General features: G+C 41.3%; 1 protein-coding gene across 7 annotated transcripts in view; it reads right to left on the reverse strand.

Moving 5' to 3' along the window:
• The window catches only part of ARK2N (arkadia (RNF111) N-terminal like PKA signaling regulator 2N), a 67422-nt gene extending 55284 nt beyond the window's left edge, over positions 1-12138 (reverse strand). For 6 of the 7 annotated variants that reach the window (XR_010067370.1, XM_063295865.1, XM_063295863.1 and 3 more), the window contains exon 1: positions 11873-12138. The gene's annotated coding sequence lies outside the window, so the exon portion shown is untranslated. Of the gene's footprint in view, positions 1-11526; positions 11670-11872 lie in introns of those variants that run through there. The other variant, XM_063295862.1, reaches the window with a different exon arrangement.

Raw genomic sequence — 12138 nt, forward strand, 5'->3', positions numbered from 1 at the left:
GCCTAAAAGAGATGTTATTTTCATCACAGGAGACTGGAATGCTAAGGTGGGCAGTCAAATGACACCTCGAATTACAGGTAAGCATGGCCTGGGAGAACAAAACGAAGCAGGACATAGGCTGATAGAATTTTGCCAAGACAACTCACTCTGCATAACAAACACTCTCTTCCAACAACCTAGGTAGTAAAGGGTAAAGGTTTCCCTTGACGTAAAGTCCAGTCGTGTCCGACTCGGGGGGCGGTGCTCATCTCCGTTTCTAAGCCTTAGAGCCGGCGTTGTCCGTAGACACTTCCGGGTCATGTGGCCAGCATGACGACACGGAACGCCGTTACCTTCCTGCCGAAGCGGTACCTATTGATCTACTCACATTTGCATGTTTTCGAACTGCTAGGTGAGCAGGAGCTGGGACTAGCAATGGGAGCTCACCCCGCCGCGCGGTTTCGAACCGCCGACCTTCCAATCAGCAGCTCAGCGGTTTAACCCGCAGCGCCACCGCGTCCCAACAACCTAAGAGACGGCTTTATACATGGACTTCACCAGATGGACAACACCGAAATCGGATTGACTACATCCTTTGCAGCCAAAGGTGGTGGACATCTATACAGTCGGTAAAAACAAGACCTGGAGCTGACTGTAGTTCAGATCACAAACTTCTTCTTGCACAATTTAGGATCAGACTAAAGAGATTAGGGAAGACCCACAGATCAGCTAGATATGAGCTCACTAATATTCCTAAGGAATATGCAGTGGAGGTGAAGAATAGATTTAAGGGATTGGACTTAGTAGATAGGGTCCCAGAAGAACTCTGGACAGAAGTTCGCAACATTGTTCAGGAGGCGGCAACAAAATACATCCCAAAGAAAGAGAAAACCAAGAAGGCAAAATAGCTGTCTGCTGAGACACTAGAAGTAGCCCAGGAAAGAAGGAAAGCGAAAGGCAACAGTGATAGGGGGAGATATGCCCAATTAAATGCAAAATTCCAGAGCTTAGCCAGAAGAGAAAAGGAATTATTTTTAAACAAGCAATGCGTGGAAGTGGAAGAAGACAATAGAATAGGAAGGACAAGAGACCTCTTCCAGAAAATTAGAAACATTGGAGGTAAATTCCAGGCAAAAATGGGTATGATCAAAAACAAAGATGGCAAGAACCTAACAGAAGAAGAAGAGATCAAGAAAAGGTGGCAAGAATATACGGAAGGCCTGTATAGGAAGGATAACAATATTGGGGATAGCTTTGACGGTGTGGTCAGTGAGCTAGAGCCAGACATCCTGAAGAGTGAGGTTGAATGGGCCTTAAGAAGCATTGCTAATAACAAGGCAGCAGGAGACAATGGCATCCCAGCTGAACCGTTCAAAATCTTGCAAGATGATGCTGTCAAGGTAATGCATGCTATATGCCAGCAAATTTGGAAAACTCAAGAATGGCCATCAGATTGGAAAAAACCAACTTATATCCCCATACCAAAAAAGGGAAACACTAAAGAATGTTCAAACTATCGAACAGTGGCACTCATCTCACATACCAGTAAGGTAATGCTCAAGATCCTGCAAGGTAGACTTCAGCAATTCATGGAGCGAGAATTGCCAGATGTACAAGCTGGGTTTAGAAAAGGCAGAGGAACTAGGGACCAAATCGCCAATATCCGCTGGATAATGGAAAAAGCCAGGGAGTTTCAGAAAAAGATCTATTTCTGTTTTATTGACTATTCTAAAGCCTTTGACTGTGTGGACCATAACAAATTGTGGCAAGTTCTTAGTGGTATGGGGATACCAAGTCATCTTGTATGCCTCCTGAAGAATCTGTATAACGACAACAGGTAGCAACAGTAAGAACAGACCACGGAACAACGGACTGGTTTAAGATTGGGAAAGGAGTACGGCAGGGCTGTATACTCTCACCCTACCTATTCAACTTGTACGCAGAACACATCATGCGACATACTGGGCTTGAGGAATCCAAGGCTGGAGTTAAAATCTCTGGAAGAAACATTAACAATCTCAGATATGCAGATGATACCACTTTGATGGCTGAAAGCGAAGAGGAACTGAGAAGCCTTATGATCAAGGTGAAATAAGAAAGTGCAAAAGCTGGCTTGCAGCTAAACCTCAAAAAAACCAAGATTATGGCAACCAGCTTGATTGATAACTGGCAAATAGAGGGAGAAAATGTAGAAGCAGTGAAAGACTTTGTACTTCTAGGTGCAAAGATTACTGCAGATGCTGACTGCAGTCAGGAAATCAGAAGACGCTTAATCCTTGGGAGAAGAGCAATGACAAATCTCGATAAAATAGTTAAGAGCAGAGACATCACACTGACAACAAAGGCCCGCATAGTTAAAGCAATGGTGTTCCCCGCAGTAACATATGGCTGCGAGAACTGGACCATAAGGAAGGCTGAGAGAAGGAAGATCGATGCTTTGGAGCTGTGGTGTTGGAGGAAAATTCTGAGAGTGCCTTGGACTGCAAGAAGATCAAACCAGTCCATCCTCCAGGAAATAAAGCCAGACTGCTCACTGGAGGGAATGAAATTAAAGGCAAAACTGAAATACTTTGGCCACATAATGAAAAGACAGGACACCCTGGAGAAGTTGCTGATGCTAGGGAGAGTGGAAGGCAAAAGGAAGAGGGGCCGACCAAGGGCAAGGTGGATGGATGATATTCTAGAGGTGACGGACTCGTCCCTGGGGGAGCTGGGGGTGTTGACGACCGACAGGAAGCTCTGGCGTGGGCTGGTCCATGAAGTCACGAAGAGTCAGAAGCGACTGAACGAATAAACAACAACCTTGAGTACAGTACTAATCTATAAGGCAGCCCATGCAAATGACAGTAGATGAAAATATAGGGGGATTCACCCAAGTTGACCACTTCCTCTCAAAAAGGAAAGCAATACAGCACCCTTAGAAAATGTCTCAGAATGAAAGTTACAGAACATAAAGGACAAGACTTGTTCAGAAAGCTAGGTTAACTATCTTTCTGTATCTCACCAGGGCAAATGTTGAAATAATTCAGTATCTGAAGTAATGAAGAAAAAAAATCCACACCTATAAATTATCTGCACTCTGTAACTTAAGGCAGGCAAAGTGGCTCACTTTTGTGCTGATACAGAAGCAAGGAGTATCACCTTACTAATTAATCCCAGATCAATTGTATCCAATTATTTACTACCAGTTTTCTCAAGATCCTGGGCAACATTTGTAATCCTACATAATTATTTCAATGGTTTAGTAATTTTTACTAGAACAAATAAATAGCTACATTAGGTAAACTTTTTTTCTCCTGATTTGTTTGTCCATTTTGGAAAATGTGCTAAAAATACACAGAGGATTATATTTCATAGCAATGAGACACACATGGAAATCAGCAACTCTGCTGTTTAGTGGTATCTAAGTCCCTGAAGAGAACACTAAAACTCTTGTGTTCCATTAAAATGTTGGATGACCGATGTTACTGAAAACTGAAAAAAAAATCATATGAAAAAGAAGATGAACAGCTCCATTAAAATGTTTATAAACTGAACTATCTATTTTACAGCTGACATATATGGGGCATTTCATGGACGAGTATCAAGTTCTTTTTAATCAATATCTTATAGTGGAGCACAATATGGCAAATACAGAATGTGTAATTCTGATATTCAGAGAAACATTTACATGGGAGATGACACAGTAGAAGTAGGTGTTATCTGTTTTTCAGCATAATCTCTTCCTCTGCTTCCAGCCATTTTCAATTAACCCTGCTATGCATACTGCAATTAAACACAGGAATCTGTTTCTACCAGCAAAGTTCAAGTTCAGCATTAGTGTGATGAAAACCTGCAGTTCAGGAATGCCATGCTACTAGAAGTTAAATGGTCAAGCATTCTGATTCTTGGAGACTGCCTGGACAAGTCCCTATAGTTTTCTTGGCAAGGCTTTTCAGAAGTGGTTTGCCATGGCCTCCTTCCTAGGACTGCAGTTGAACACTCTTAATATGTTGCTGCCGCCCAACACAGATAAATCTACTGGACAGCAGAGAAAAGTGGAGGGCTTCAGAGTTAAGTACCACATTCAGCTATTTAGTCTGTGAGCTACCAATACGTTATTCACAGCCAGGCACTTGCAGAGTCATGTATTTCAGATCTGGACTGAAATTTGCAGGGTTAGAATCTACTTCTGACATATCTCAAACAATATATACCCAATGATATGGGGGAAAATGAAAGAAGGCCAGGTTGGTATCAGGGATCATTTTCTACAGACAAACTTAGAAGAGAAAATGACAGAACATCACTTATTTCCTGTAATTTCCATCTAAGACCACTTGAATAATATATCATCAGTGAGCCACAGATCCAAATGGGACAATGGTGTTCTGTCAAAAGGTGGTAAACCTGAGTTTATTTAAAGATTTGCCCCTACCTTCTAACTTAGCTGAGAGCTTCACTATGACTGTTCCAGGTAAGAAAAATAACAAACATAGGAACTAAGCCTCAGGGAACTGAGAGGCCAACTGTTTGCCAAGTTTATTTAGATAGATGTGTGTGCGTGGTTTTAGATATACTTACATAGAGTAGCTGAGAGTTTGATAAGTAGGCAATATACAAGTGTTGGGGGGGGAAATAAAATAAAATGTCACTGACATCTTCTGCTATTAATGTTCTGCATTCTTCATAAGACACATTTATGTAAAATCTGACATCACAAAGGAGAGAATTTTTAATACTGTACAAATATTATTGAATTTGTATTGAAACAGTATAATCTATCAAGATTTATAACCATAATAAAAGGAAAAAATAATAAGGAAAAAGGAAAAAAGGGAAGTATTCAAAAACCACTGAAACAGTATTTTAGCCTTCCAAATTGCATCACAGAAGTTCAACAGAGATTACTGAATAACAACTTGGAGATTACTGAGTAACAACTCAGTTCTATTTTTATGGCTTAAACTAAAAAGCTTTGCTTTTTAATCACATTACATGTATTATCTGTTTTATAGAATGCCAGTATTACCATTATCACCACAAACTTTTGGGAAATATAATTGTTCCAGGCTATAGACTAAACCAGGAAGTTTAAAAAACACCCAAAAGAAGACACTCTTGGTTGTTTTGCTGCAGAGTAATAGATGAACCTTTTTGAAAATAATGCAAACATAAGAAGGCTGTCTTACCTGGAACATAATTTTTTAGCAATTATGCTTAATGAATTAGGCATGGATTTATTCATTTGTTTCAGACAGGATGTGTGTGTACGTGCGTGTTAATTAAAACAATAATAATAAAACTACCATTTCAAACACAACTGATTAAAGATGAAATACACCCATTTCAAAGATGAAATACGCCTTCACCTAAACCCATATTTTTCACAGTGCCTTGGATAACACTGTATCAAACACTGAATACCAGCACAGGAACAAAAGATTCAAACCATCACATCAAATGATGAATGTCAGCTAAGTGGGACTACATAATTTCTGAAACAACATGGAACTAACTGCCTAATCCACCACAAAATGCCAGAAAGCTGCCCCAAAGTTCAGTTAAGACAGTGAACAGAGCATGTGCAAACACACAGCTACAGGAATATATATTAAACTCTGCACCAACCCCTTATACTCTCTCCTGCCTCTACATGGTGTGTAAACTGGCCTAAGTTTTGAAGGTCTTTTCACAAGGACCTTCACAACTTTGGTCAAGCTATCCCCTAAATTAACTTCTGAAATATCTCCAACTACCTATAAAGTTTGCACCAAGCCTCTGCTTAACACAAACTGAAAACTCTAACATTCTAATCATTCAGAAATGGGTGACATAAGGTTTAGAAGAAAAAATAACAGTACAACGTGATGCACAGAGGCCAAGCCAGAACAGATGCTACTCAAAACATTTGAGAAACAGCACATAATCAATCGATCGCTGCTGATCCACTATAGATCACTCATTTTCCCTAGAATCTACTACATTCATCTGACATCATTTAGACTTAATTTTATCAGCAGTACCATTTCTTGTGATACCACCAGATACTGACAGGAATAACAGCTTGCTTCCCAGACAAGGAATATTTGCTGCTCTGTCTCTGCACAATGTTCTCAAGTGAGGCTTGGCTTGGGATCTTGTAGGCAGGAAGAATATCCCCAAACCACTCCCTTTCTGCGAGACAGAAATGTTTTGATCCCTTCTGAACAAGGCAGAAGCCGAGTATGGGGGTGGAGAAAAGAAGAGCAATAATATCTTCCTGAGCCTGTTAAAAAATGAAAATCTAAAAGAAAATGGAAAAAGTCCAAGAAAGCAAGCAGGGAACTTTTTAGCTTCAGGAAGCACTTTATCCTAAGAAATAAGAAACAACCTAGCTAGGAATCATGTGTTACGTTTAATTTCTGTTGATGTTTGTGCCTAAATTTATTATTTTGCCTCTGATATTTATTTTCTGTACAAACTGAGTAACTCCATATTTTATGTCACTCAGAATTTCTTTACAACAGAGGCTTCTCTAATTAGGAATGGACCAGCAACAGTTTGTGGTTTACCAGGAGCCTTATATTTTCCTATGGGAAATCCTTTAAAATCACAATTTGGGATTTGAACAGCTCTTTTTATTATTTCTTCCAGTGCTGAATATCTTCATATGACTACGCAAAGTTAAAAGTTAAATTTTTACATTCTTTCACTACCTTTGATTTTATTTACCGCTTGTAAGACACGGTCTATGGGACATGGTGGCACTGCGGGTTAAACCGCTGAGCTTGCTGATCGGAAGGTCAGCGGTTTGAATCCGCGTGACGGGGTGAGCTCCCGTTGGTAGTCCCAGCTCCTGCCAACCTAGCAGTTCAAAAACATGCACATGTGAGTAGATTAATAGGCACCGCTTCAGCGGGCAGGTAACGGCGTTCTGTGTAGTCATGCCGGCCACATGACCACGGAAGTGTCTACGGACAAACGCCGGCTCTTTGGCTTTGAGACGGAGATGAGCACCGCCCCCTAGAGTCGGACACGACTGGACTTAATGTCAAGGGAAACCTTTACCTTTACCTTACTAAGACTAACATGGGTTGTGTGGGCCTATCTCTGTCTTCATGCTGGGGCTCTAGGGACAATGCCAGGGGAGGGACCTATCTAGAGAGAGGGTGTGGCAGCAGTTACTACCCAGTTGCTCCAGTAAGGCAGGAGGCAGGGGTAGGGTAGGCAGATGCAGAGAATTTCTGTGAAAAGCGGTTTGTGACTTTCAACCTTTCTCCCTGTGGGCTCAGCCAAACAGCTAAACCATTACTCCAAATTTATAGGAACAAAGAATCTCCCATAAGAGAATTCTTTTCTTGAACTACGCACAATGTTCTAAAATCCTGCTCTTGGTCATATTTTTTTACTGTTATCTTCTATAATGCAGTAAGCAGCTGAGCAAAAGCTTATGTTTATTTGCTCTCAGATATAACAGAATCATGCTCCTCTGACTGAAGCCTACATTCTGTGATTTCACCTGTGAATTATATCATATTTGACCCTTATCCATGTTAAAAAGTAGTTGAACACTTCAGATTAACATACCTAGATAGCAGTTACACGATATATCTGCAGTGTAATTCCTCAGCTTTTCTTCCCGTGTGAACTCTCATTAACTCGATTAATAAGAAATGATAGAAGTACATACTCAATCTCCAAGTAATAAAAATGCATAGCCCTTTTGAAGCTGTCATTTCTTCACAAGTGACTTTATTAGCTTTAATTTAGATGGTTAAAAGAACCTATTTGGCTATTCTTTTCTGGATAGTCAATATGGGTGGGGCATATCAGGATTAAGAGGCAGAGGTTTAAGTTATTTAGATGGTGAAATGGCTACATTTCAAAACAATTTAAGAAGTATTCTTTGCTATCCACACATTAGTTAATAAGCTCCTGAAAGTTTATTTTCCCTTAATTTTAATATTCATTTTATTATTCACATTTCTACTACTGCCCATCTCCCCCCAAAAGGGGGACTCTACTATTTGTCTACTTTATTAGCTAGAGAAAGTATATACTCATTGCCCTAAATACTGCCCAAATTATATAACCAATCTGTATAAACTACCAAAGATATTCATTATTATCCATGCTTATAATATTTAAAACAAGACAATCATTAAGAAGGGTGACAGGTGCCAAATCAGCTGCACATATATCTATTTTTTATACTGATTTATACCTAGAGACTATTTATACATAGTCATCATCAGATGAACTCCACCCATGAAAATATTGCTCAAGTTTATTTCTCAGTCATTCTTGAATAAATCTACTGAGATCTTCTTTCTGAGATAGAAAACTATTACTGCTGTGCAATGGATATTAAAAAGCTAAATTGTCCAGTGAGGCAATGTTTGTTCAAACTGAATTATTACCAAAATTTAAATTTTATAGAAGTAATAGGAATAATCCTAATTTCTCTTTAGTATTTTACAAATAATTCAAAAGGAGATATACGTCTCAAAAAATCCAGAGCAAAATTATAAATACCTGAACTAATACCATTCAAACACTGAATAAGAATAAGCAGCAAAATCTAGCAACAGAAAGGTTATTAAATTTATATATCACCTTTTCTTCTAGGAGTTCAAGACAGCATATACTGTATAGGATGAGAACCTTCTCCAATTTTATTCTGTGAGATGTTAGGCTGAGACAGTGATTAAATCAATGTCACCCATTAAGCTCCTATAAACAAGGGTAAACTTGAACCTGGGTTGTCCTAGTCCAACACTGTTACCACTTCAATACATTGACTCTCATTAACACTAATTGACAGCTTACGAATCAGCTTAGTCAATCCTAGAAAAGAAAACATATCTAAATAAAGAAAAGAAAAAAGCATCTAAATAAAGTCTAGGGAGTTTGCCTTTCTTTTCTAAATTACTGTAACTTGAGCTGCAGTTCCCTTCCTGTCCAAAAACACCAATTTCTAGATCTGCACTTGATGCAATAAATAACTGTGACTAGTAAGCAAAACCAACCCATATTTACCACCAATATACAGGGTTTTTTTCCTGCTCCTATATGGCCCTGACCATATTCTCAAGATTTTACTCAGTACCTTAAGTATAAGAAATTTAGAAGTTAAATTAAAAATTAAAGTTGAAATTTTTACAGGACTCTCCCAAGGTGATCATTTGCTAGACCTTTTTTCAACTGAGTTTCAGGCCCGGACACAGTACTGAGACAGCACTGGCTGCACTTGTAGATGACCTGCGGTGGAGCCAGGATGGAGCTGACACAACCTCCTGGCCCTCAGCAGCTTTCGCTACAACCAATCATAGCATTCTTCTGGACCATCTGTGGGGAATAGGAGTAGGACGCACTATGTTAAATTGGTTTCCCTCCTTTTTCCATGGCTGATTCAAGTTGGTGTTGGGTCTGAAGTGCTTTGTCAGGTGCTACAGGGATCAACATTCTCATTCTTCCTGTTTAATATCTACATAAAATCACTTGTGGAGGTAATTTTTCAGTTTGGGGTCAGGTATTATCAGTACATGGATAATACCCAGTTCCCTGACCAGCCAAGCAGTACCGTCAAGGACTTGTCCCAGTGTCTAGAGGCTGTTGCAGTCTGGATGGGGAAGAACAGATTCAAACTCAACCCTAAGAAGATTGACTGGCTGTGGATGCTTAAACCTCTTGGGTCTGCAGACCTTCAACTTGAACGTGGGTACATTCCCCTTTCAGGACCAGTGTGCAATCTGGGGGTCTTCCTGGACTCTTAGCTCCTGCTTGAGGAGCAGGTGGTTGCTGTGCCCAGAAAGGCCTTTGCACAAAAACAACTTGTGCACCAACCACACTCATTCCTGGACTGCGAGACCTTCCTTACAGTCACTCATGCTTTGATCACCTTGTGAGTGGATTACTGCAATGGGCTCTCCACTGCCTTGAAGACCATCCAAACGCTACAGCTGGTCTAGAATGCAGCAGCACAAGTAGTGACAGGCAAGCCCAGCTATGCCCATGAAACACATGTTTTGTGAGCTGCACTGGTTGCTAGTAGGCTTCCAGGCAGAATTCAAGGTTCTGGCTAATACCTATAAAGCACTATATGTTCTAGTTATCTGAGGGACTGTTGTCCTCTCATAGTATCTACAATCAGAGTTGGCTTACTTTAGATCCTATCAATTAAGCAATGTCCTCTAATGTGACCCAGGAAGCAGGGTGACTGTGCTTTTTTAATATTATGTTGGCCATGTGTTTTTCTGTTTTTAATTTTGTGAAGCTGCTCATAGATGCTTTTGGATTTGGGAGGCCTAGAAATTGGATGAATGTTGAATAACTACAAGAACATTACCTGCCCATCCATTAAATCAATCAATCAATATGCACATAATAAACAGAAACAAATATTAACTTTTCAGCAAGCTTCCATCTGTATTAAATATGATAAAGCTAAATATATAAGAAACAAACACAACTATTTAAGCAAACTAACAGGCTACTAAACTAGTTTTAGTAAAAAAAAATCCCCAACCATTTTAAGTAAAGTTGAGCTCACTGCTTACTGAAAACTGGTGTCAATTCACCAGATATAAACTGATTAACAAAATCATGACTATTTTTTGACTGTTTGAAATGTAGCTGCTAAACTACCAATTAAGGTTTGATAAACAATGGGTCAGATCACAGAAATTCAGTACACCACTATTTTTAATTTGCTATCACTAAAACAGCCAAGAAATTCTTTACTTGAAGCCATACAGCTGAATTTCAGTTACATCTCTGGCTTGTTTCCACCTTCTGTTCTTCTAGCAGCTATAGATAGAATACTCAAAGCATGAAGTGGAGAATAACAATGACACAAAAACACAACATCTAGTATGTTTGCAGCCCTTTAAGGAAGAAAAAAAAGATCAGCACATAGCATTCTGACACACAATCAAATCCAATCTAGTGTAATTGTCAGTAGTAACAGGTAGGTTAAAATGCATTAACAACCCTGTGTTAATCAAGCACGCTTTAGGGAAAACGCTATTTCTTCCCTATCTTAAATCTTTACTGCTGGACTGGATTGCATCAGCCTTGTAAGGACCATAATCTCCTTGAGATCCATGAGAAATATCTAGAGAAAGTCCACCTCTCAACTGTAGTAAAAAATACTGAGCACGAAATGGAAAATACTCAGCAAGAGACGAAATACAATCCTCCTCCTTGCACTTGAATCAAGAGGACAGCCGGCTGGCCCTTCCTTGCTCCTTGTAAAAGAAATGCGAAGGAGGGAAGGGATTGTTGCTGGACCTCAGAAGGATTTCCCAGCAAGAAAAAGCAGCGTGAACACCGAACTGCTATGCCATACTAAAAAAAAAAAAAGGATATTTCGTAACACAAATACCTAGAGAGGAACAGTGAGCTGATGCAGAGCTAATACTGCCTGGCTTGGTGGGGTTCAACCTCACCCGCACTTCCAACCAGGGTAACAGCGGCACCTCATACTAACCCGACTGCACCACACGGCCCTTCTGTCTTGGGCAGAATCGCTGCTGACACCCCCCTCCCCGTGACGCACGGGCTGTGTTCGCACGACACGCTTACCCATTCTTAAGCGAACCAGGGTTTATGGCCTTATCCCCGTTTTCCGGCCGGCACACCGCGCTGGGTAGGCTGCTCTCGCGGTCCAAGGTGGTGCGACCCCAGTCGTGGGCCTTGAGGGAGGGAGAATAGCGAGGAAGGACCGGGGCGGCGGGGGGGGGGGAGGCGGTCTCCTTCAGGCAGGCCCTCTCCCTGAGTGAGGGTGGCCGAGCGAGGCGACCAAATGGAAGCGGACCCTCACCCCTCTCCGAATACCGGAAGAGCGGTTCTGTCTGTCTCGGGACGGGGTCACCCTTCGCAGGCCGAGATGCTCCGGGAGGTTTAAACGACCAAGAAGGGGGTCACTCACCAGAGCCGCCGCCGCCGCCGCCGCCGCCGCGTCTGAGGATCTTCCCGGCCTCAGGCCCCACGGGAAGGGCCAGCTCGAGCATGAGGGGCCAGGGCTCCTCCTCCCCCTCTTCGTTCCTCCCCCGGCGTTGCCGCTGCCGCTTCCTCGGCCCGGGCAGGAGGGACGGAGAGAAGGAGCCGGAGGAAGGGGAAAACGTCACCTCAGAGAAGGGAGGCCGCTGGGCTCGCCTCAGCTCGAGCCTTCCAACGTCACTTCCGGCAGCAACA

The sequence above is a fragment of the Candoia aspera genome, chromosome 2 (genome assembly GCF_035149785.1).
Source record: "Candoia aspera isolate rCanAsp1 chromosome 2, rCanAsp1.hap2, whole genome shotgun sequence".
NCBI classification, from domain to species: domain Eukaryota; kingdom Metazoa; phylum Chordata; class Lepidosauria; order Squamata; family Boidae; genus Candoia; species Candoia aspera.